This window comes from Sorex fumeus, unplaced genomic scaffold, assembly GCF_029834395.1.
Source record: "Sorex fumeus unplaced genomic scaffold, SorFum_2.1 ptg000002l, whole genome shotgun sequence".
NCBI classification, from domain to species: domain Eukaryota; kingdom Metazoa; phylum Chordata; class Mammalia; order Eulipotyphla; family Soricidae; genus Sorex; species Sorex fumeus.
The window spans coordinates 77,359,021-77,381,958 of NW_026606059.1; the positions used below are offsets into that span (position 1 = coordinate 77,359,021).

Here is a 22,938-nt window from a genome sequence, read left to right on the forward strand (position 1 = left end):
GTTAAATACGGAGAGTAATTTTAGCATAATTTTATTTGTAATTAAAAATTAAATTTTGCTATACCTATAAACAAGAAGCTGCTTAAAGAGAATAATGACTCTCCGTAGGGGAGCCAGCTCACAAGTGCTGGGATGCAAAGGCCCCAAAGGCACTGTCTGATGTGGGCCAAAAAACAAACCACAAGAGACTCCAAGTGCACAGGAGCGAGCAAAACTGTGTGCAGTTGCCCTCCAGCTGGCCAGCCAGTGTCTCTCCTGTCCTTTCAAAGGAGACAACGGCCTGGTGAGAGTCGGTGGGCACCCAAGAGCTCTCAGAGTCCTCCTTACAAGCTACATCATATGTGACCCTGGATTTGTATCCTAATAAATATCTGCTTCTGAGCGACAGTACAGTGGGGAGGGCGCTTCCCTTGTATGGCGCTCACTCGTTTGCTCCCCAGCATCCCATGCGATTCCCTGAGCCCACCAGCAGTGATCCTTCAATTCAGAGCCAGGAGTCAGTCCTGAGCACTGCTGGCTGTGGCCTCCACAAACATTTTTTAATGCTTTTAAATAAATAAATAAATATTTGCATGTCTACGTACCAGCTCTGGTTACTTAGAATCAATGTTTATGAGTTTTCCCCAAAGTACAGTGCTTATCAGTATAAACTATTGTTAGCGATTATCAAACTTTTCTTTCTTTTCTTTTTTGGGGAGGAGTGGTGCTCAGGGATTACTCTGGGCTCTGTATTCAAAGGTCACTCCTGGCAGGCTCATGGGATGATATGTGGTATCAGGGATCAAACCTGGATTGGTCACAATGCAAGGCAAGCACTCAACCCGCTGTTCCAGCCCCCCCAATTATCAAACTCTTAAGATGAGTCTGCAAATTTCTAGAGAGACTCAAAAAATCCCTAATTTTATTTTATTTTAAGATTTTTTTATTGAATCACAGTGAGATACACAGTTACAAGGATTTTCATGATTGGCTTTCAATTATATAATGTTCCAACACCCATCCCTTCACCAGTGGACATTTCCCACCAATAATGTCCCATGTCCCCAGTTTCCTTCCCACCCCCAACCCCTGCCTCTATGGCAGACACTCTCTCTCTCTCTCTGTCTCTCTCTCTCTCTCTCCTTTTGAAATCCTAATTTTAATGATGATATAGAATATCTATTAGATGAATACCAAAGGAGAAAAAAAAAGATTCAACTTAAATGACTCTGCAAAGCTTTTTAAAAGAGAACTCATTTATCTCTATTATGCCCCTAATTTAGAGAAGGTAAATCAAACAAGCAATGAAAACATTTAATGTTTATCATGAGTCTTATTACACAATGGTATATTTATTAACCAGTACAACCAGCATTTTGGCTATTGAAAAATGAAAACTCAGTGGCTAAAGTGGTAGCTCAAGAGTTTGGGTGCACATCTTTGCTGTGCCTGACTTGGTGTGATCCCCAGCCCCACAAGGCTTCAGAAGCATTCAGGGGTAGCCCTGGAGGCCCCCAAGCATCACCGGGGTAACCCTGGTGCTCCCCCACACTCAGCATGCTGCCATCACCACATCATCAGCCTGTCATAGCCATACTGGCTGAGATCTGAGTGCCTCTGAGTGAGGTTAAGGAGACACCCCCCACCCCAACTCATTAATAGATGAATTAAATTGGAATTTAAAAACTGATATAATTAGATAACTATAAATGAAGACTCGCAGTCATACACTGATAAATTAAAAAGGCGTCAACTCCCTGCTTCTCTTCCCGAGGCCTCTTGCATCCCTTCTCAAACTTCGTGTGAACTTGTCCCTGATAAATTAGTTACAACCAGAATAAACACTGCGAAGCAGCCATAGCAAAGTGATCTGAATATTCCACAGATTAGAATGTGACTTCTACAGCAAGTCACTAATGAAAGGTTTTTATGTGCTATATTAATAAGCAAAACTTGCATGTGAAACGTTTTTTAACCTACAAAAATTTAAATACTACTAATGTCGCACTACCTATGAGTACTTAAAACTCAAAATCATTTTTGTGTATTATTTTAGTGATAATTACACTGCTATAATCAGCGAGCAATCCTCTCCGTGTATCCAGTTATCACAGCCACACTCTTGTGTCTGCCCTGGCAGCATTTCTTTTTTTTTTTTTTTTTTAGATTTCATTCTGTTTTTTTTTTTTTTTTTAATTTTTTTTCCCTTTATTTTATTTTATTTTTTTTAAAGTTGTAGATTTACAATTTTTTGTGCTTTGGTTTCAATTATACAATGATCAGATACCCATCCCTCCACCAGTGCCCATTTTCCACCACCATGGATAATATCCCTCCCACCCCCATCCCCCCATCCCCCCGTCTCTGTGGCAGGGCAATCCCCTGTGTTCTCTGCATTTCTTGCTTCTATGGGTGCTGACGTCCTACACACAAACCAGCCATGGAACAGAAGCAAACAAAAGACTCTCACCTCACTAGTACTTCCATCCGTGGTCCTGCTGTACACAGACCAGACTCCACACTCTTCTCCCAGGTTACATTTTGTGATCCATACTTTTGGGGAGAAAGTTAAGTGTCTTTCCTCTCATTGAATGAGGACGAAGCATCTAGAACAGCTGAGAAGACTGTTCTCAACACCATCTGCTAAACATCCTCTGCACATCTCTACAAGTCAGGAAGCTGCAAACCCAGCTGTGTCTGACCTGCATATACTGCACTGTCATGTTAAATTATAAAATAATCAATGATACTCCTAAAAGGGCAATACATTTCCTTGTTCCATCTGTCCTTAAGGTACAACCAATAAAATATACAGAAAGTGACATTGTAGAAGTTTCATTCTGACAGCACTATAAGTAAGCTATTTATCTTGTTTACAGCCAAAATTATGATCTCCTGTAACAGCAGGAAATGAGGTGGCGAGCATTTCTTTATACAAAGATATATACACAGATATTATGCACATACAGACATAATCACACACGCTCACAATTGGTCTGTATCTAGCCAAAGTAAGAATACTGATAAAAACAATTTTGCGAACATGATGGAAAAGAAGAAAACACACTAAGATCCTGATCACATACTTAAAAGTTCATTCTTATGTGATTTGCACTACTTTTATTAGACTATTTGTTCCATTCTAATTTTTAGGAATCATCATCATAACATTCAGATTTTTTCATATTTTATGTGCATTAAAATATTTCTGAATTATCAAAATTATAAGGCAACTGCACAGCTAACAAGCAAAACACATAACAAATAAATGCCTGCACTTTCTATTACAAATATACTACACATACTAACAGAAAATTCATATTCACTTTAAAACCAATTTTATTCACTGAAAAATAGCACAAAGAAAACATATCTAGCTATTTAACTGTGACTAAGTACTACTTCTTTCCCTTTTGACTGATTGTATTACCTCATAAAAACAAAAAGTTCATGCCTGGATTCTGTCACTTTTCATATCACATCATAAAATGCAATAAAAGCTTAAAAATTAATTTTCCCAAATTGTGACAAAATGCATACCTGACCAAGCTTATCTTCAGCACTATCTGAAAGTTATTAAAATACTGCCTCCACTTAAAGAAACTATAGACTTAACATAAAAATACATAATTAAGGTCCTTCATACTCAAAAATTACTATCTTATCTAGTAGTCAATACTGGATTAGAAAATAATATGGAATTCTAATATACTTTCTGATAAGAAGATCATGTGCACCAGACCGGTTTAGTTCACTGCAATCATCCACATTAAGAATATATGAGTTACCTACAAAGTAAGCCCCCAGCCTACTTTCTTAGCTCTCCCCTTTGAGAGTTGCAAACAGGAAAGAGAAGGGTAAGGTGAAAGAAGAAAGTCAGAGTCATGAAAGAAAGAACAGGCGGCCACAAAAGATCAGACCTGGGGTATCTGTAGTATCTTCGCCCTCAATCAAAAGTCAGAGCATTTACTCCTTGGCATTCAGTGGAGAACTAAGCTGGCACCAAGGAGAGAAACAGGAAGACGATCCTTCCTCCCAGAGCGTGCATTGAGCAGACTCAGTAACAGGACCCCAATGGGCACACCCCAGAGCCAACTGCTGAGCCGTCAGAGCTTAGGGACCCCGGCGCTGACAGCCAGGTCTCCAGTTGACAATTTATCATCCATCTCAGGTGCTTAGTAAACTTTGTATTATACAGTCTACTTTATAATACAATTTTCTGTTTTTACTAATACAAAACCTAATACAAAATCTATTGTTTTCTTCCATGGGATAGTGGGTGATTCTTTCCTTCTACAAATGAAATTTTTGGATGCAAATCTTGGATATGTTTCCATTTGACGGTCTATGGTCATATGTGACTGAATAACTGCATTTAAACATAAGTATTCCTTCATGATATAGAAGACAAAGCTTAAACCCATCTTCTGTGCCCAAATTTACATTAACCAAATTTGCTGAAAAGCCATCTCAGTAAAAACATTCAGATTAAAGGGCCTGTCATATTTTGTGGTATTTCAGTTCTCCTCACTCACCAATTGTCTTCAGTATAAAGAACAATTGTGGGGGGGGGGGGTAGGGTGCGGCACGAATTGAAAAAAAAAACTGTCATATATTAGGTATCTCTTAGTTAAGATATTGGCAAAATTCCCAAAATAAATTATTGTGTTTTTTGAAGAATGGAATTCATTCAGTAATTGTCTTTTGCTATATTCATCTCTTTAGCAACATTAGAGGTAAATACTTATTTAAATAATAGTATTATTCGGTTCAATATTTATCCTGAGAAATATATACATTCCTCCTTCTCTGACAAAACAGCTTAGACTGATGATAAGGGAAAGCCCTGAAATCTGTAGCATTCCTTTCCCTTTCCCAAGATAAGCACATTATCTGTTCTTCCTTTTAGTACACACTGCCGGTGCCTTCCCAGAGTCTCTCTACTGTGAAGTGGCAGCTACTTGAAAGGCATGGAGGTGCCCACGGAGAACGGGCCTCCTCAGCCTATAGAAGTCACCTCCTCAGCAAAGCAGCACCTTCATCCCTACGCCAAGAATTCCCCCTACCAACAGCCAATGTACCTGAATCTACTATTATAACCTCAAAGAAGGAAAAGTGGTCCCCCGCCCCCAAACACTGTCTTGAGATGAACTCTCATGGTCCAGGTCCCAAATACACACAAATCCATACAGTGGCCCAAGATCGAGCCACGGTCAAGTTTTCCCAAGTTTGCCCTACACCATATCCTTCTTCAGAGCCTCCACTCCATCCCAGTTCCTCTCACCTCCTGCAAGTTTTTCCTAAATTTGAGTCCCGCAGTGACTCATCATATGGAGAAGTCACTACCCACACCTCTGATTCTGTCTCTGACTGAAGACCACCCATGGCAGCAAGGAGCCTGGAGAAAGACTCTGAGGAGAGAGAAAACTTTAAAAAGCTTGAGACTCGGGCCGGAGCAATAGTACAGTGAGTATGGTGCTTGCCTTGCACGCAAGCAATTGTTCCATTCCCAGCACCCCATAGAGCCCCCCAAGCACTGCCAGTAGTAATCTCTAAGCACAGAACTGGAGTAAGCTTTGAGCATCACTGGGTATGCCCAAATCAAAAATTAAAAAGCTTAAGTCTTCAGGGCTTCCATTATACACAGCACACCAGGACATCACTCCCCTCCCACTGGCTCCTGCGATGTCAGGCAGGCCAACCCCCCAGTGTGATGCCACCCGTCAGTGAAGCCAAATGGACATTCTCCCTGGCCACGTCCTGCCCTGTAAGCCAGCCAGGCATGCAGGAATGGGGCCACCTTCCCTGTCCAGAGAGTCTCAGTGCCAGGCCTCTGAACTCCACCTACCTGCACCCCACATAACGCTCCCAAACAAACAGCCAGCGATCGGTTGCCTCCACAGAGTTAATAAAGTCAGGGCATCAATCAAGGCCCTCAGGGCCTGTCAGCTTTGATAGGGCTGAGGCTCTCCTGCATACTGACCTAGCCCCGTGCCCCCAGGCATACTGTGCTGCCAGGCATGCAGCCAGGACTGGGCTGGGAACAGAACCCAGAGTGAGGGGGGTTTAAGGAACAGAGGATGGGCCTTAAACCACTGGCTCATAGAGGCTTCCATGGGACACAGCCCAGTCGCCCAAGGGAGAAGTAGAAAGGGAGCTGCTCCCCTCTGCTGCCTGGCCACCCCAGGCAATATGGCCACAATGCTGCTCGGAGCTCCATGGGTCCAAGAGACCAGGGGGCTTACAGCCTCAGGGACACAGCTAATGCTTGAGCTTCTCTGGGCCCCTCAGTACTCCTGGCCATTCCATGGCCTTTGTGGGTAACTGCTGGGGAGAGTGAGATGGATGGCCACCACAAAAGGACCCCAGAGGAGCTGCAGTCACATGGAACCACAAGAAAGCCTTTATGACTAGAGATTTGCATGCCACAGTGAAGTGGGTCACTGCCTAGCTGCCAAGCCAGACACAAGATCCTGCTCTTTGACCTGTGCTCTTGGACCTGTACTTGGCCAGAGAAATCTCCCCCAATCCTGCGACAGTATAAACATGTCCACGGGTGTAAAATCATTGAAGATCACTGACTTTGGCTAACAGAAGTAGAAGAGCTTGGGAGAGGAGTTGATAAGTCTCAGTTCTGGTCAGGGGCAGTGGGACGAGTTTACACAGCACTGAGAACACAGCATCCTGGAGAGCCATGCCTCAGCAGGATAAACCACCATCAGACACTGCAGTAATACTACTGGTATTCCACAGACCCATTTCAGTTGCTCGGAGCGCCGGCTACCATCTGCTCATAACTACCATGACAGATGTCTTTCCCAGAGATGATCACATTCCAATGATGGATGCAGCAAGTGACTGAAATAGGGGTGTCTGAGCAGGACACCCACTCTCCCCAGGGCTGGACTTAGCCTGAGACCTCATCTTAGACTGGGGTTTACCGATTTTCATGGCCTGTCTCCCTGAAGTACACTCACGCCAGAAACCTGGGAATCACTGTCCCAGGCCCTTGCAGTAAATCTTTCCTCCTTCTCACTTGTTAACCAGTTGGTATAAATTCAAAAACACTGGGCTTTGGGGCTGGAGCTATAATAGCGGGTAGGGCATTTGACTTGCAGGCGGCTGACCCGGATTCGATCTCCAGCATCCCATATGGTCCCCAAAGTACTGCCAGGAGTAATTCCTGAGTGCAGAGCCAGGAGTAACCCTTGAGCACCACTGGGTGTTACCCTAAAAGCAAAAAAGCTGGGCTTTCTCATGCAAGATGAAAGGAGATTTCAAGATTCATACAAACTGAGTATGAAGATTCTGACATCTAGTCCTAAGTCCCAGGTTCTGTGATGCTTAGGTAGGAAGCAATGCATGCAGCCTCACCAGCATGCAACCTTCCCATTAGAGCCAAGGAGAGGTGGGACCGCAGGGAAGAGCCAAAAGGGTTCATCGTTGGAAGCCTGCCACAAGTGGTGGTGGGGAGAGCAGCTAGGAGAGAGGAGGGACCACTATGCCAAACTCAGTCGAAAATGATCATCTGTGCATGAACTGAGTGCTGAAAGGTAAAGCAACAAACATTACAGCCTTTCAGTACCTGCACTGCAAACCATGATGTCCAAAAGGAATGAGAAAGAGAGAAGGAGAGGGAGAGGGAGAGAGAGAAAGAAGAAAGTGTCTGCCATAGACATAGTCTGTGAGGAGTGGGGAGGGAGAGAAACTGGGGATATTGGTGGTGGTGAATGTACACTGGTGAAGGGACCAGTGAGGGAACACTGCATGACTGAACCCCAATCACAAACTACTTTGTAACAGTGTTTCTCATGGTGCTTCAACAAAAAATAGGATATATATGTTGAATTGATCTCTGCTTAGAGAGAGAGGGAGGGAGAGAGAGAGAGAAAGAGAGAGAGAGAGAGAGAGAGAGAGAGAGAGAGAGAGAGAAAGAGTTTCATCGGACACAGCTCTCCTGCCGTGAGCTGATGAGTCTCAGTGTAAGATATCCAAGAACCAAGACCCTGCCTGTCTTTTTTCACCAATTTCCCTCTCAGTACCTATGAGGTAACTGGCAACTATGGGTTCCTCATAAATATTAGTTTAAAGAACAAATGTAAAAGTACCTGACACTTTCAAAGAGGTGAGTGTTAATGAGTCCTAGAAAGTAAACACTGTATATTCCATGTCCTAGAAAAGGAGGTAAATTTTTTTTACTACCTATACCCAAGTCCGAATTTCAGATTAAAGTGTAAGGACAGAGGATCAGAGAGAGTGTGGGCAGTTAAGATGTATGGTGATGGACCACAGTTTGATCCAAACACATATACAGTCCCTGAGTACTTACAGGAGTTACCCCTCAGCTTCCCCCCAAAACAAAACTAATTAATTAAGTGAGCAGATACTGGAAAGTTCTTGTTTATATTTTGTTTTGTTTTAGGGTCATACCCAGAAGTGCTCAGGGATCACTCCTGGCAGCACTTGGGATAATATAGGGGATGCTAAGGATTGAACCCAGGTCAGCTGCGTGAAAGGCAAGCACTTTACCCACTGTACTCTCGGCCCCAGATACAGGAAGTTTTGTCCAAGGGCATGTCTTGACAAAATTGGAAAAACAGAAAGAAAAAGTATATAGGAAAAACAGGAAAATCAGGAGAGGGGTCAAGCAGTAAGTGATAAAATGAAAACATAAACAAGGATGGAAAACACACAGAGACTCAGTGAAGAAAAGTATAAGTAACACATATAGCACTGTTATACCTGATTTGATCATACCTCTTCGTTTGCTCTTGCTAGAACAAAACCAAGCACACTTGGGGTCTGGGCTGTCTCCCTCTAGATGAAGACCAAACAGGCTATGGATTGCTCTCTGCTAACTCTGTATGTTCTTTCCTGAATCACTGCTGTATTCTCCATTCTGAATATTGAGATGCACTTTATCTACCTCTCTCTTCTGACTGGCCTTTATTATTCCTCTGGTCAACTTCTTTCCACCAATGCCAATGTGCTGGCTAATGAGCGCCTGCCATCGTAGAAATGTCTGAACTGGGACTAGGCCTGCATCCAATCTGACTGATGTCCATAGAGAGAAAATCTGGACACACAGAGACACTCCAGGGATGCTCACGCACAGAGGAAAGAGCACTCGAGGTCAGGCAGGAAAGCGGCCATCTGCAAGCCCAGGAGCGCACGGCAGAAGAAAACAAACCCGCAGGCCCCAGTCCAGCCCAGCGCTGTACAGAAGGAGCCCGCATGGCAGCCCTCTGGTGCCAGGTATTTCGTTGTGACTGCTCAAGCAATACACAAGGAAACACTACCTTAATATTTTAAAAACTTATGTAACAGCCAATGAAATTTTAAAAAGTAGGACAGTATGAAACCCATGCCAATTATGAAAAGCAATTTCATGTGCTCATTGTGGAACTGAAATTAGTTTTAGCCTTTTAAGAAAACTATTTAGCAATGAGTATTAGAAAAGTTGACCTAGTAATTGGACATTAGGGAATCTCTCAGGTGGGAAATCCTGAATAAAAAAAATTTTTTTAATTAATGATATGTGTTATTAATTGACATTTGTTATTTATCTGGTCATATTCTAAGTGCTTTTGCATATTTCAGCTTATTTACTTTATTAGTTTATAAAACTGCCACATTATTTTCTGTCACATTTAAAACAATGAAACCCAAAGCACTTGCTAGTAATATTTCAGCACACCCAATTCCTTTTCTATGCTTATTTTATTCTTATTTGCAAAACATATCCATGTCTATGTTCTTGTTATTGTTGTTGTTGTTTTTAACTTGAAACAACTGTAAAGTCCAAAAGCAGGATTCTGTTATCAACCCCTGAAAGTAGGATGAAAGTCAACAGAAAAAGACAATTTTTCATTTTATAATTTTTGTTTTATCGTGCATGACTTGGGGGAAGGCCACACAACATGAATTGAAGCCCTAATCCCATAAATGTTTGTTTCTGTTTCCTCTTTGCTTGAATGACAGCACCACTACAACAGTGAGGTGAAGTATCAAAGACATGTAAGGCATAGAGCGATTTCTTGATACCAATCCTCACATGTCCAGAGATGCACAATCAGGATAACAAGTAGGAGTCAAACAAGTCTGGTGGAAGTCGTGTGCAGATTTGCAGCAGATGCTGAGGGTGTCTGAGACAGCAGGAGCACATGCAAGGCACCAGCTGACAGGCTCCCCCAGGCTCAGCTGACTTTTCCAAGGGGCAGCAGGGAGCAAGGGTACTGCCTGGCCAGGGCCACCAGGAGTCAAAGGTGCACTGTCACTCACCTGAGGCTCCTTGCTAACACCAAGAAGATATTATCGAGACTCATTTTTCTCAGTGTTTAATAAGAAACATCTGAACCAAAAAGTGGCATTATGTATAGAGGGGAAAACTAGTAAAAGTTGTTCTTCCAAGTTTGTAAAATAAAGGCTGTGTCTGTACAGGAGAGACTGCACAGTGAGTAAGGCACTTGCCTTGCATGAAGCTGACCTGAGATTCCACTGAGGCTCAACACATGGTGTACCCTGAACCTCCCAGGAGTGATCCCTGAGTGCAGAGTCAGGAGCAAGCCCTGAGCACCTACAGGGGTAGCCCCCAAACCAAAGAAGGGAAAAAGGTAGGAAGAAAAAGGCAACCATTTCAGATATATTAAAAATTTGACTTTTTTCCCCCTGAAGATAAAAATCAAGCAGAAACTCATTTCTGCTAAAGACTGGGGGGAGGGGAATTATGGAAACTAATTAAATGGGAATAAATTAAATAATTCCCAAGCAGCAACAAGGACCTAGATAAGCCCGAATAGCTTAATTTAATATCACAATAAACAATGCCATTTTTCTCAACAAGGCAGAAAGACAAACAATGATAATGCTAAGCCTGGGTTCTTTAAGGCCCCTCCTATGGATGCTACTCCTGCCTAATTCAATCTTTTTTCACGGTTGTAGGGAAGTTTTCTACTTTTGAAAAGAAAGTGGGAGACAAAGGAGGACTGGAAGAGGGAGAGGGAAGGGAGGAAGCAAGGTGGAAGGAAGGAATGCACAGAAAGCAAATTTTCTAACACTAAGGTAAAGATGAAAGCAGCATTTTTGTATAATCTGGGTGAGAAGAATTGCTGAGGAATAAAAATAAATGGAGATTTAACAGATGATTATTAATTTTATGTTGTTATGCTAAAAATAGATCTTAGAAAACCATGTATAGCTTGGCTTCATCCTCATACACGTTTTTATAAATAGAGTCTTACATTCTACACTATAAGTTAAAAACTAATCTAACTTTTCAATTTTTCTTTCAATGCTTTGGAAGGTAGAATTCAAAGTGCCTCCCTGCCCCCCCAACAAGGTCCCACCTGGTCCATGAGTGTGACTCATGCCACAGCCATGATTACATAACAGCACCTGGTGAAGGGATAGTTGCAGATGCTTGAAGTTTATTAATCCACAGGCTTTGAGATAGGTATGATGCGTTAATAAAACAAAACAGAATTATCTGAAGGAATCCAATCCACCAATACACTCCCAAGAGTTTTTCCAAAGCAACAGGACTTTAACTAGTTGAGAGCAGAAAAAGAAGTCCAAAGGAGTCCAGGAACAAGAGGAATGTGATGTCATGGCTGGTGCAAAGTATGGAAGAACAACAAGGCAAGGAATGCAAGAGGCCACCCGTGGGTGGGAACAGCTCCAGCAGAGAGCCAACAAGAAAACAAGGACCCCAGTCCACAAAGAGCTGGGTTCTACCACCAATCTGAGTGCACACAGAAGTGGATTCTTCCTTGATACTGACATAAGCCAACATAAGTAAAAGTTTTTATAATAAGAGAACTCAAATATTCAGAAGTTCATGCTAGTGAAAAATTCTAGATAAGCTTTGAATTGAATTATGAAATCATGGCATCATTTTTTATTGAAACAGATCATTCAGAAATTTTTCCAATGCTAATATAATTAATATGTGAGCATTTCCAGAGTATTTCCTTAGCTCTGTGAACTGCATAGAATGGTAATATTCTTTGAAGCAACGTGGCTCTAGTGTATTCTTATAATCAGATTTACATTTTGTGCAAGTTTTTATGGATCAAGCTGCCCATTTCTTGAGCAAAGGTAATTTATCCTCATTTAAAAACTGAAATAAATTTATCCAATTTGTTTCCAAATTAACATCAAATTTGGGGTGGGGCAAAGAATGTTCAGAAGTTCATATTAATCTTGTATTTTCTATGAAAAATCTTCCACATCCCATATTTTACTATTAATAATAGTCACTGAAAGATGCATGAAGTATCATCATAGTAAGTATTTTGTCATGGTCCTCCCGTTGTTCATCGATTTGCTCGAGCAGGCCCAGTAACGTCTCCATTGTGACACTTGTTACTGTGTTTGGCATATCAAATACGTCACGGGTAGCTTGCCAGGCTTTGCCGTGCGGGTAAGATTCTCCTCAGTAGCTTGCCAGGCTCTCCGAGAGGGGCAGAGGAATCGAACTCGGGTCGGCCAAGTTGGCTGCATGCAAGGCAAATGTCCTACCCGCTGTGCTGTCGCTCCAGCCCAATAAGTATTTTAAATGTATGTATTTTCTATATATTTTGCTGAATATATAAGTTAATGAGAACATATTCCTAATCAAATACCAACTGACTATTCATAGATAATAGCCTGCACGGGGGGGAGGGGGGGGCAAAATAAATATCAGAAAATAAAACTATAGTATAATTTCTGCCAACATAGTTTTTAACAAATATAAGATATTAAAGAACAGGTCCTTCTTTTGATAATGACCAGATTTGCCCTCACAAAAACAGTAAACTCAGGAAAAAATATAAAACACAATTGTCTGTAGACTTTAAAAAGTAAACAAAAAAAGACACTTAGGGTGTAACATTTGGAAGGAATGACAGGGTAACTTCTTTTTCTATGACTTTTTCAAAATCCAGACAATGCCTGGAATCCAGATCACAGAAATCTTATAGAAGTACTAGTTTTTAAAAAGAACCTGAAACTATAATCCGGGTAAAGACAGAAGATAAAGAGTGGAGAGAGATTGACTAAAAGAAGCCTACAGAAAGAATGAAGTCTGTGTAGAATAAACGAAGTACGACTCTCACAAACCTCAATTCATCTTACCACAATCAAACTACAAGCTCAATTGTTCTTTGTGGGCAAGGAGTCTATATCGCAAATTCAACCAGGCTGATGCTCTGCTTTGACAACTGCCACAAGAACAGATTTCAAAGTCTATAGGGCACTGTTAACTATGTCCTAATTAAAAATCCTGGCATATTAAAAACTAAGGTAACATGACCTATTATGCTCAAGAGAAAAAAAAAACACTCAATGGAGACTGTCTGATAATCAGGATATCTAAATGAACAGAAAAGAGCTTGAAAGCTACTACGTTAAAAGAAGTAGAGGTAATATGCTCATAATAAGTGCAAAGATAGTAAATCTTGGCAACAAAATAGCAATGATAAAAAATAACTGGGAAGTTAGAACAACAGGTAGGGCACTCCCTTTGCATGTAGCCAACCCAGATACTATCCCTGGCATCCCATATGGTCCCGTAAGAACCATCAGAGTGATCTCTGAATACCAGGAGTAATTCCTGAGCACTGCCAGGCATGGTCAAAAACAACAACCACAACAACAAGAAAAAAAATAACCAAATAAAAAATCTGAACATAAAACATTCTAAATAAAAAACTTACTACATGAGCTTTTTAAGAGTTCATGGAAGAATAAATTTTGAGGGGGTATGGTGCCACCAGCAGGTCCTGTGAGGCGAGTGCATCAGCAGCCTGATGGCACCTTCAGACATTCAGATACCCCCAAATTGCTGCTGTGCCTTTGGCCAGACCCCAAAAACTTGGAGCAAAGTTTACCAAGAAAATAAATGGCCAAAAGTTAGGAATGTGGGAGACACACCCATAAACCATCTCCGTCTCAGCTATATAATTGGAGGCAAGGCCTCTCTGGTTCCTGATTGAACTGCTGAACGGCCATGATCCCAGAGACTCAGAGACAAATCTCAGAACCCAGTGGCATTTGGCAGAGATGTGTCTGGTCCCCACAATGGGTTAATGGCGCTGGACCACCCCAGGGGGAAAAGGGTGCTGTCCCTCTGCCTGCTCCCCCTTGGTGGCTCGGTTCTGCCATCTTCCAGAGGGCTCTGGACAGTCAGGTTTGGGCCCACAGTGATGAGACACAAAGGGCCTCACGGGATGGGGGTGCAGTCGGCCCTTTCTTCCCCACCCTAATAAGACCCCGAGTTGCTGCCACCAGCAGTCTCTCTGGCTCCTGATCAAGCTGCTTAATGGTCATGATCGCATAGACTCAAATAAATCTCGGAACCCAGTGGCTTTTGGCAGAAATGCGTCCGGATTTAATTGTTAAAATTTCGGAATTTCAAAATTGCATGGCTACTACTGCAGTCACGTGACATCATATATTATTCATAACAAGCAATAGAAAACAAATTGTCTACTGTTGCCTTTTCAGCAAATCTGAGTGTTGGGGTAAAGTCCCAAATAATAATGGTGGGTCTGGTGTTGAAATATTGAATGTAATTCAAAGTAAAGAGAGAGTAATGTGGACATCATCTGCCCCACAGGTAGGGCGAGGGTGTGGGATGGGGGGTATACTGGGGCTTTTGGTGGTGGTTTTGAGGATGGGTGTTTCATTATATGACCGAGAATTAAACCTGAAAGCTCTGTAACTGCTCTCATGGTGATTCAATAAGTAAAGTAAAGGCCCTCCCGTTGATCATCGATTTGCTCGAGCGGGCCCAGTAACGTCTCCATTGGAGACTTGGTTGTTACTGTGTCTGGCATATCGAATACTCTCGGTAGCTTGCCGGGCTCTCTGAGAGGGGCGGAGGAATCGAACTCGGGTCGGCCATGTTGGCTGCGTGCAAGGCAGACGCCCTACCCGCTGTGCTATCGCTCCAGCCCAGATTCAATAAATAAAATTATAATAAAGGGGGGAAAAAAGTAAGGTGGAGTTCATGCCCAATTCAATCAGCCTAATCAATGGCTGAATAAATAGCAATACTCCTATATAAAAAATAATAATAAACTTTGAAATATATTCAATCTGAGGAGAAAAAAGAAATTTTAATCATAAGACTTTCTGCAATGGCTTATTAAAAGCCTGAAACATAAATCAACTGAGAATCAGAAAGGAAAAATGGTAATAAATATGTTAAACCAAAATTGTCAGAGTGGGTGAAATATATAAATTTATTAAGCTTAAGCAAAGTAGGGCTGGAGAGATAGCACAGCAGGTAAGATGCTTGCCTTGCATGAGACCAACTAAGTTCAATCCCCAGGCACCATACACAGTTCCCTGAGCCCATCAGGAATGAGTGATCTCGGAGCACAGAGTCAAGAGTAAGACCTGAGCACTACCGGAATTCAGACCTCTGAGCTTATGTGGTGTTTTGGTGGTCTCAGTGCCTTTTCCTGGCTCTGCCTCCAGGGACTACTCCCAGTGGGGCACAGGAGACAGTATGTGATACTGGGGAATCAAACCTGGATCAGCCTCATGTAATGCGAACACCCCATCCACAGTACTATCACTCTAGTCTCAGAAGTTGAATTCCTGATAAAAATTTCACTTTAAGAAAACCATGCCCTGGGGCTGGAGAAATAGCACAGTGGGTAGGGCATTTGCCTTTCACGCGTCCGACCCAGGTTCGATTCCCAGCATCCCATGTGGTCCCCCAAGCACTGCCAGGAGTAATTCCTGAGTGCAGAGCCAGGAGTAACCCCTGAGCGTTGCTGGGTGTGATCCAAACAGAAAAAAAAAAAGAAGAAGAAAAGAAAAGAAAACCATGCCCAAAATATTTATTTCACTATTGAAGTTATATCAAATATTTTAGAAAGAAATAATATCAATCATACATCACTATTCAAAAGATAAGACATAAAAAGTCCCCAACTCTAGAAATGAGAATTTAAAAATAGTATATTATGGTAATATCATAACCTTCACTGTAACTGTCCTCCCGTTGTTCATCAATTTGCTTGAGCGGGTCCAGTAACATTGTAAGACTTGTTACTGTGTTTGGCATATTGAATACATCGCGGGGAGCTTGCCAGGCTTTGCCGTGCAGGCGAGACACTCTGGTAGCTTGCCGGGCAATCCGAGAGGGGCAGAGGAATCGAACTCAGGTCGGCCATGTTAGCTGCGTGCAAAGCAAATGCCCTACCCGCTGTGCTATCGCTCCAGCCCATCAAAACCTTAAAATATTAAAATAAAAAAATTAAACAACTCCTCTATCCTGAAAACTATACACATTATTAAATTTAAAAATTCAATATTTTGTCATCAATCTGTAGAAATATAAAATATCAGGCTTAATCCTACAAAAACCATTTTTGGCTTTTTTGATCACACCTGGAGATGCACAGGGGTTACTCCTGGTTCTGCACTCAGGAATTACCCCTGGCAGTGCTCAGGGGACCATATGGAAAGCTGGGAATCGAACCCAGGTTTGCCATGTGCAAGGCAAATGCCCTACCCAGTGTGCTATTGCTCCAGCCCCATCCTACAAAAACTTTTAATCAAAATTAATAAATTTATGATAAAATATATATGAAATTGAAAAGAACCTGAAGTAACCAAGACTATGTGAAAAACATAGTGGAGAACGTACAATTACCTGATTCATGTATTCACGATTACTATAAAGATAACAGACAATTATTTCATAAATAGAAACAACTAGATTAATGGAGCAGAACAATTAGCTCATAAATAGAACCACAGTTAAACAATTACTTTATTTTCTTATAATAAAAATGACTAGACAATAGTATTTTTAGCAAAAGTGGTACCAAATATTGTTTTTCCATCTGCAAAATGGAAAGTAAATCCATACATATAAAAATACTGTGCATGGGGCCTCACATTAAAATAAAAAAATGTCTAAAGTTTCTAAACAATGTATGTAGAATGTAAAATAAAAAGTCTAAAGTTTCTAAATGACAGATGCAGAATTTTAGTTTCCTGTCTTAAAGACTGACAAAGGATCGTTAGCTATCACACACACACACAAAAAAAAACACAGGGGGCAGGGGAGTTGGATTGAATGGAAGTAAAACTGCTCTTCCTTTAAAGGCATTGTTTTAGAATTAAGTAGGATCTGCTTGATCCCTCATGGCTTAGGGTGGAGTGCAAGCAGAAGGTCCCAAGTTCAATCACCATGACTGTAAGGTCCCCCTAGCACCGCTGGGATGGACCTGGTGACACCTGGCACTGCAGGGTCCAACTTGTATCGCATTGCCAGGGCCCAGCGTTGAACCATCAGTACAAATGGCTGAGTAGCCTCATGACTCCCTGAGGACAGGAAGCCCCTTGGGAAGAGACAGGCAAGTAACAGACTAGGAGAAAATATTCCTAAAGCATACAATGGACAAAGGACTAATATCCATAAGACATAAATTCCATAATCAATAAGACCTCATTTAAAGAATGTTTGAACAAGTATTTCACAATGGAAGATGCATAACTGGCCAATAAGCTGGATGCATGAAAAAGTAACACTAAGTCACCGGGAACACAGCAAAGAATACCCTAAGGAGACGTCTATATTATAAATTCATCAGAAAGGGAAAAAATGCAGATACATCACTAAATGTTGAAAAGCACACGAAATCAACAAAACTCCCAAACATATTAGGTAGGAGTTTGAAATATACAACCCTTTTTAAAAATGATCTGTCATAAAACAAAACATGTATCTATCCTGTGATTCAAGAGTTCTTCTAAGTACTAAAGAGAAAAAAAATACAAGTATAGGGTCATCAGAGAGATGAGTTTCAGGGGCCCCACATTCAATCCCTGGTATTGATGATTCTCTAAGTACCACCGAGTGTCCACTGAGCACAAAGCTGGGAGCAGTCCCCAAGCAACACCAAGTATGGCCCTGAAACCCAAATCTTCCCCCAAAAAATGCCTACAAAATAACTTATATGTGCATTGTATATTCATAAAATAGAATAATATTCAGTACAAAGTAAGGGCGGTAAGGATGATGCATGTATGCAACAACATGGATAAATTTGGGGTGAAGGGGAGCAAGCCAGCAATTGAACCAAGACTTCATACATGTAGGTCAGACACCCTACCTCTTCAGTCACACGTTTTTTTAAAAATAAATGATGGTGATTAAGAAACCCTTTTAAAGATCACATTTATGATTTCAAATATATAGAGTTCTGGTTTTTTGTTCAATTTTTTGGGGGGTAGCCACACCTAGAGATGTTCAGAGGGTAACTCCTGGCTCTGAACTTAGGAAATGTTCCTGAAACTGGTTTTCGGTAGGAAGCTTGGCACTGGGGTAGGGGTGAGGGAAATAAGTTAAGGAAGGAAACACTAGGACAATGTGGGAGGGGAAGAGATAGGCTGGTGGGGGGTTGGAGGGAAATAGGGGATATTGGTGGAGGGGAGTCAACACTTGTGAATGGATAAGTTTGGAACAATATACGCTTGAGACTCAATCATAAATATCTTTATAATTCATGGGGGTTCAACTTTTTAAAAGATAATAAGTAATTTAAATTTTAAAAAATGAATTACTCTTGACAGTGCTCAGAGGATCATATGAGATGCTGGGGATTGAACCTGGGTCGTCCACATGCAAGGCAAGCACCCGACCAGTCCCCAAATATGTGGAATTCTAAAAGAGACAAAGTAATTTCGCATACTAGGGAAACAGCAGGCAAATAGGAGACCAAGAGGATTAAGAATTGACTAGAAAGAAGCATGAGAAAAATAAGAAGTATGGGAATTCAGAATTCAATGATACAGTCCATTACTCAAGAAACCCACATTATAGTAACTCCACTAGAACCATGAAGGTCTGTAGCAGAACTGAGACATAAACATGGATTCCTATATTTAACACTAACGAACACAAAGCTGCCACACTCTGCAAAAAAAAAAAAATCAGGTACAAATCAGTGAAACATGGAAGCTCTCCTGACCATTTTCTATTCCCTCCATATCTGATATTTCAAGGTCATTTCTTGTATTGTAAAGCTTAAAGGAGCATGAGTGAGAAATCTGGCATTTGATTTCAATGGTATTAGCACTGGCCTGTCTGAAAATCAACAACTACTAAAGTAGAACTGTTAACAACTATTTCAATACAGAAATACTTAGAGATTGCCTAACAGATTAAGTATCTATGCCAGTAATTGCAGTCTAAGCTATGGGCCTCATAAGTAGTTAAAATATTAAACATACACATGTATTTGGGTCATTTGATTAAAAATATAAAAAGACAGTTACAGGACTATGCCTTCACGACTATAATGTGCAATTAGTTCTTTCATGATTAGCATATATATGTATATCAAAAAGCTTACATGTATCATAAACATGTACATGTGTGCACCCATGTGAGTGAATATGAAACAGACTACCAGTTGCTCTGCATTTCACATCCCAGACTGTTTATGAAAGATGTTCCTCTCATGAAGAACTGATTATATGTGATCATAACAGCTCCAAACACACACCCTGCAGATTGCTCTCTTGGAGCCGTTAGTTCAATGTCAAAGTAGTAATTTATGTGCCACGATGAATAACAGGTGTCTGTGCCAGGAATCCTCAACACAAGTGTACAGCTATATTATAAGCCAAAACAACCATAAATCGGGGCTGGAAAGATAGCACAGTGGGTAAAGTGCTTGCTTTGCATGCACCCGACCCAGGTTTGGTGCCAAGAATACTAAATGATCCCCCAAGCACTAGCAGGAGTAATTCCTGAGTGCTGAGTCAGAAATAACCCCTAAGCATCGCCAGATGTGAACCAAAAGCTAAAAAAATAAATATAAAAATTTTTAAAAAAACATAACTACCCTGACAAGAATTAAGTACTTCTGACCAGAAAACATCCCCAAACTAATAATTGTATACTTCTTTGACAAGATCAAATTTTATTTAAAACAATATTTTAGGGCTGTGCAAATGTATCAGTGGCAAAGAATTCATTTACACTAGGTGAATTCAAGTTCTACATTTCCTGACTGACACTGTTATTTATTGTCAAATACAACACCAACACTTTTGAAAGACAGAAGTGATGCTACCAATAATTAATGGTACTACAACCGGAATAAACTAGGACCAGTCCAGGCAAACCAGATGGTATGGTTAGCATGTACCTGAAAATACTAGTAAACCCAGGCATTTTTTATCTATTAAAATATTAAAGTTTTTTAAAAATCTTTACTTTTCAATATGAAAGTCTGCATTTTGCATTACATGTATATGGAAAAGAGAAAGAGGTTTTTAAAGATCTATTCTGAATACATTCCAATCCTATCATGCCCCTGTGTGGCCAACTGGCACAGCAAATTCACTGCCACACACCCAGTGACAAAGAAATAATTGCCTCTGTTGGAAACCAAGTCCTGCATCTTTACTGTACTCCATTGTGAAGATGCTAAAACTCAAAAGATACTAAAATGGAAAAACTTAGTAGCTACTCAGCACATTTCCCCCACAAATGTCATTACAATTGAGAGGTGTGATTATCGTGATGGTCTGTATACTGTTCAAGGCAAGCAATTACTCAATGTAGAGAACCCTGCTAAAAACTATCTTGTAGCATCTCAATATTTGTGTGTTCCAAAGACAAGCTCACAAAAATTAGATTCCATAATAAATTTAGTACTTGAAGATTTTTTAGTAGCGACAAAGGCAATTATCTTTGCATCCTGATTAAATAATTTAATTTGAGAAAATTGAGTTTACAGTAAGAAAACTTGATAATAAGAATTTAAATGAAAATGTCATTTCATCAAAAGCAATCAAGTGTCTTTATGTAGGATGCATATCTTGATTCTTTTTTACTTGCTGAACCTTCTTCAGCTGTTTCATTTCAGTAGTAAAAGGACAGAGGCAAGCCTGTCACTGGTTTATGCATCAAAATGATATTCAAGAACCACAATAGTAGAAGATTAAGCCAGGAACCATCATTGAAACATAAGGGTCATGTTTTTGCTTCCAAAAGAAAGTTAGTTTAAAATATTCTAATGATTGCTACTCATAAGTAAATTTTAATTATTCATTAGGTAATAAAATATATTGACCCTCTCTATTAATCTCCAGTTTTGAGACACATTAAATACTACTGGTATATTTTAAATCCTTACTCCTTTAACAAGTTGAATCTGGAAATGTTTTGTTATAATTACTTTGAAAACTTTCCATCTTTTCATCATCTTACTGCAACTTGCTAGTATGTGATAGAAGTAAACGGCCCAACCATCTTAAATTCTACTGAGAATTGTTTTGAAGATTTGAGATTCAAGAAAAGTTCAGGAAAAGGACTTTAAAGAGTCCCCTTTCAGTAATACACTCTACAGAACTAATCTAGTAATTTCTCCTAAAAAACAATGCAGAATAAAATGTAACCTAATTGCTCACATCTATTATACTGTTACTGTTTCAAGTTCATAGTTAATGGTCACAATACAACACTGACTGTTCCATTTTAACTAGCCCAAACAATTAAACAAAGACTCTCCATTGTATCAACAAAAAGATTGCTGTTGTTTCCAGATATGACAGTTACATAATTGATGCTTCAAATCTCAAGACCATTGATGTCCAGCCACGAGATTGAAAGGCCTATTGTTTGAAAGCACTTTTTAAGTTTTTATTAAATCACAACTCTGGATTACATACTCAGGTCATTCTTTTTCTATGGTTTCCTTCAGTAATGATTTAGGTCTATATCTTACTTCCTAATTCAATTTTAAATAAAATGCTTATGCCAAAAAATATCTTTTCAAGTATCTAAGAAAAATGGGAAGTTCTTTAAAAAAAAAAACACTGTATCTGATCTGAATATATAGTAACCAAAAAGTATAAGTAGGCGGAGACATTAGTGGTAAGTTATACACACTTTTTTCACTCTCCATACTTCTAAAATACTAAGTTTGTATAATTGGCTTTGAATTATTCATAGTTAAATTGGGAACTTTTGGTTTATTCACTTAAGATCAATAAAATTATGAATGAAAAAAGTCATGTTTTTTAAAGACTAAGAAATTATATACAAGTTTTTTTAAAGCAGAATAAATCATGTATTAATTGGTAGTTTCAGTTAATTTTAGATAAAAATCAAAATAAGTTTAAATAAGACTGGTCTTCGGGCTGATCTTATAGATGCACTAGAAACTTTATGATTTACTACTTATATGAAAAATATTATGCATAAAATTCCAGTTTTTTTAAATGAGCCTTGTCATTATAAGCATGTGACAAAGAAACTCGAAGCACAGGCTTCAAGTATAGTGATCAGATGTACACAATTCCTTAAAGGGAAAAGATATTCTAAAATATTAAAGCTAGTGATACTTTAAATCCAATCATGTACCATGCTTAATAGAAATTTTTTTAAGTAAATAAGAACCTGGTCCTATTATTACTAATCTTAATTCTTCACATTAAAAAACAAAGCAAGAAATCAAGAAAAAAAAGATTTATAAAGATTTCTACAAATCCTTAAAGTGGTAGATTCAGGTCATGGACATTTTAAGAAAGCCATATTGCTTCTTTTATTTAAATATAACAAGCAATTATAGATAATGCTTTATCATATATTACAGAAATACAACTGCTCTATTACTAAGTAATCATACAATATCTTAAAATTTATAAAATCTACTATAAATATCAAAATATTTCATAGGTTGTTATATATTTAAACTGGTCTAACACTAAATTTAAAAAAACAGGCTAATTGGACAGAATTGCACTGAGACCTGTGAAATTTCATTTTAAAATACATATTCAAAGAAATAGTCACAGATAAAATTAATATCAGTAAACATTAAATGCCAGCAACATTTTAAAAAATATTCTTCGTATCTGTTACACTAAGCTACACACTGTGCAATGGGTACTTTTTTAATCTCTAAAATAGGCTGCCTCATGTTGTTCAGATACTAG

The 22,938-nt window shown here is 39.8% G+C and overlaps 1 protein-coding gene across 50 annotated transcripts in view; it reads right to left on the reverse strand.

Annotated features, from left to right (window-relative positions):
- Nucleotides 1–22,938, reverse strand: part of RIMS2 (regulating synaptic membrane exocytosis 2) — a 564,867-nt gene that overhangs the window by 332,570 nt on the left and 209,359 nt on the right. The gene's annotated exons all lie outside the window — the stretch shown is intronic.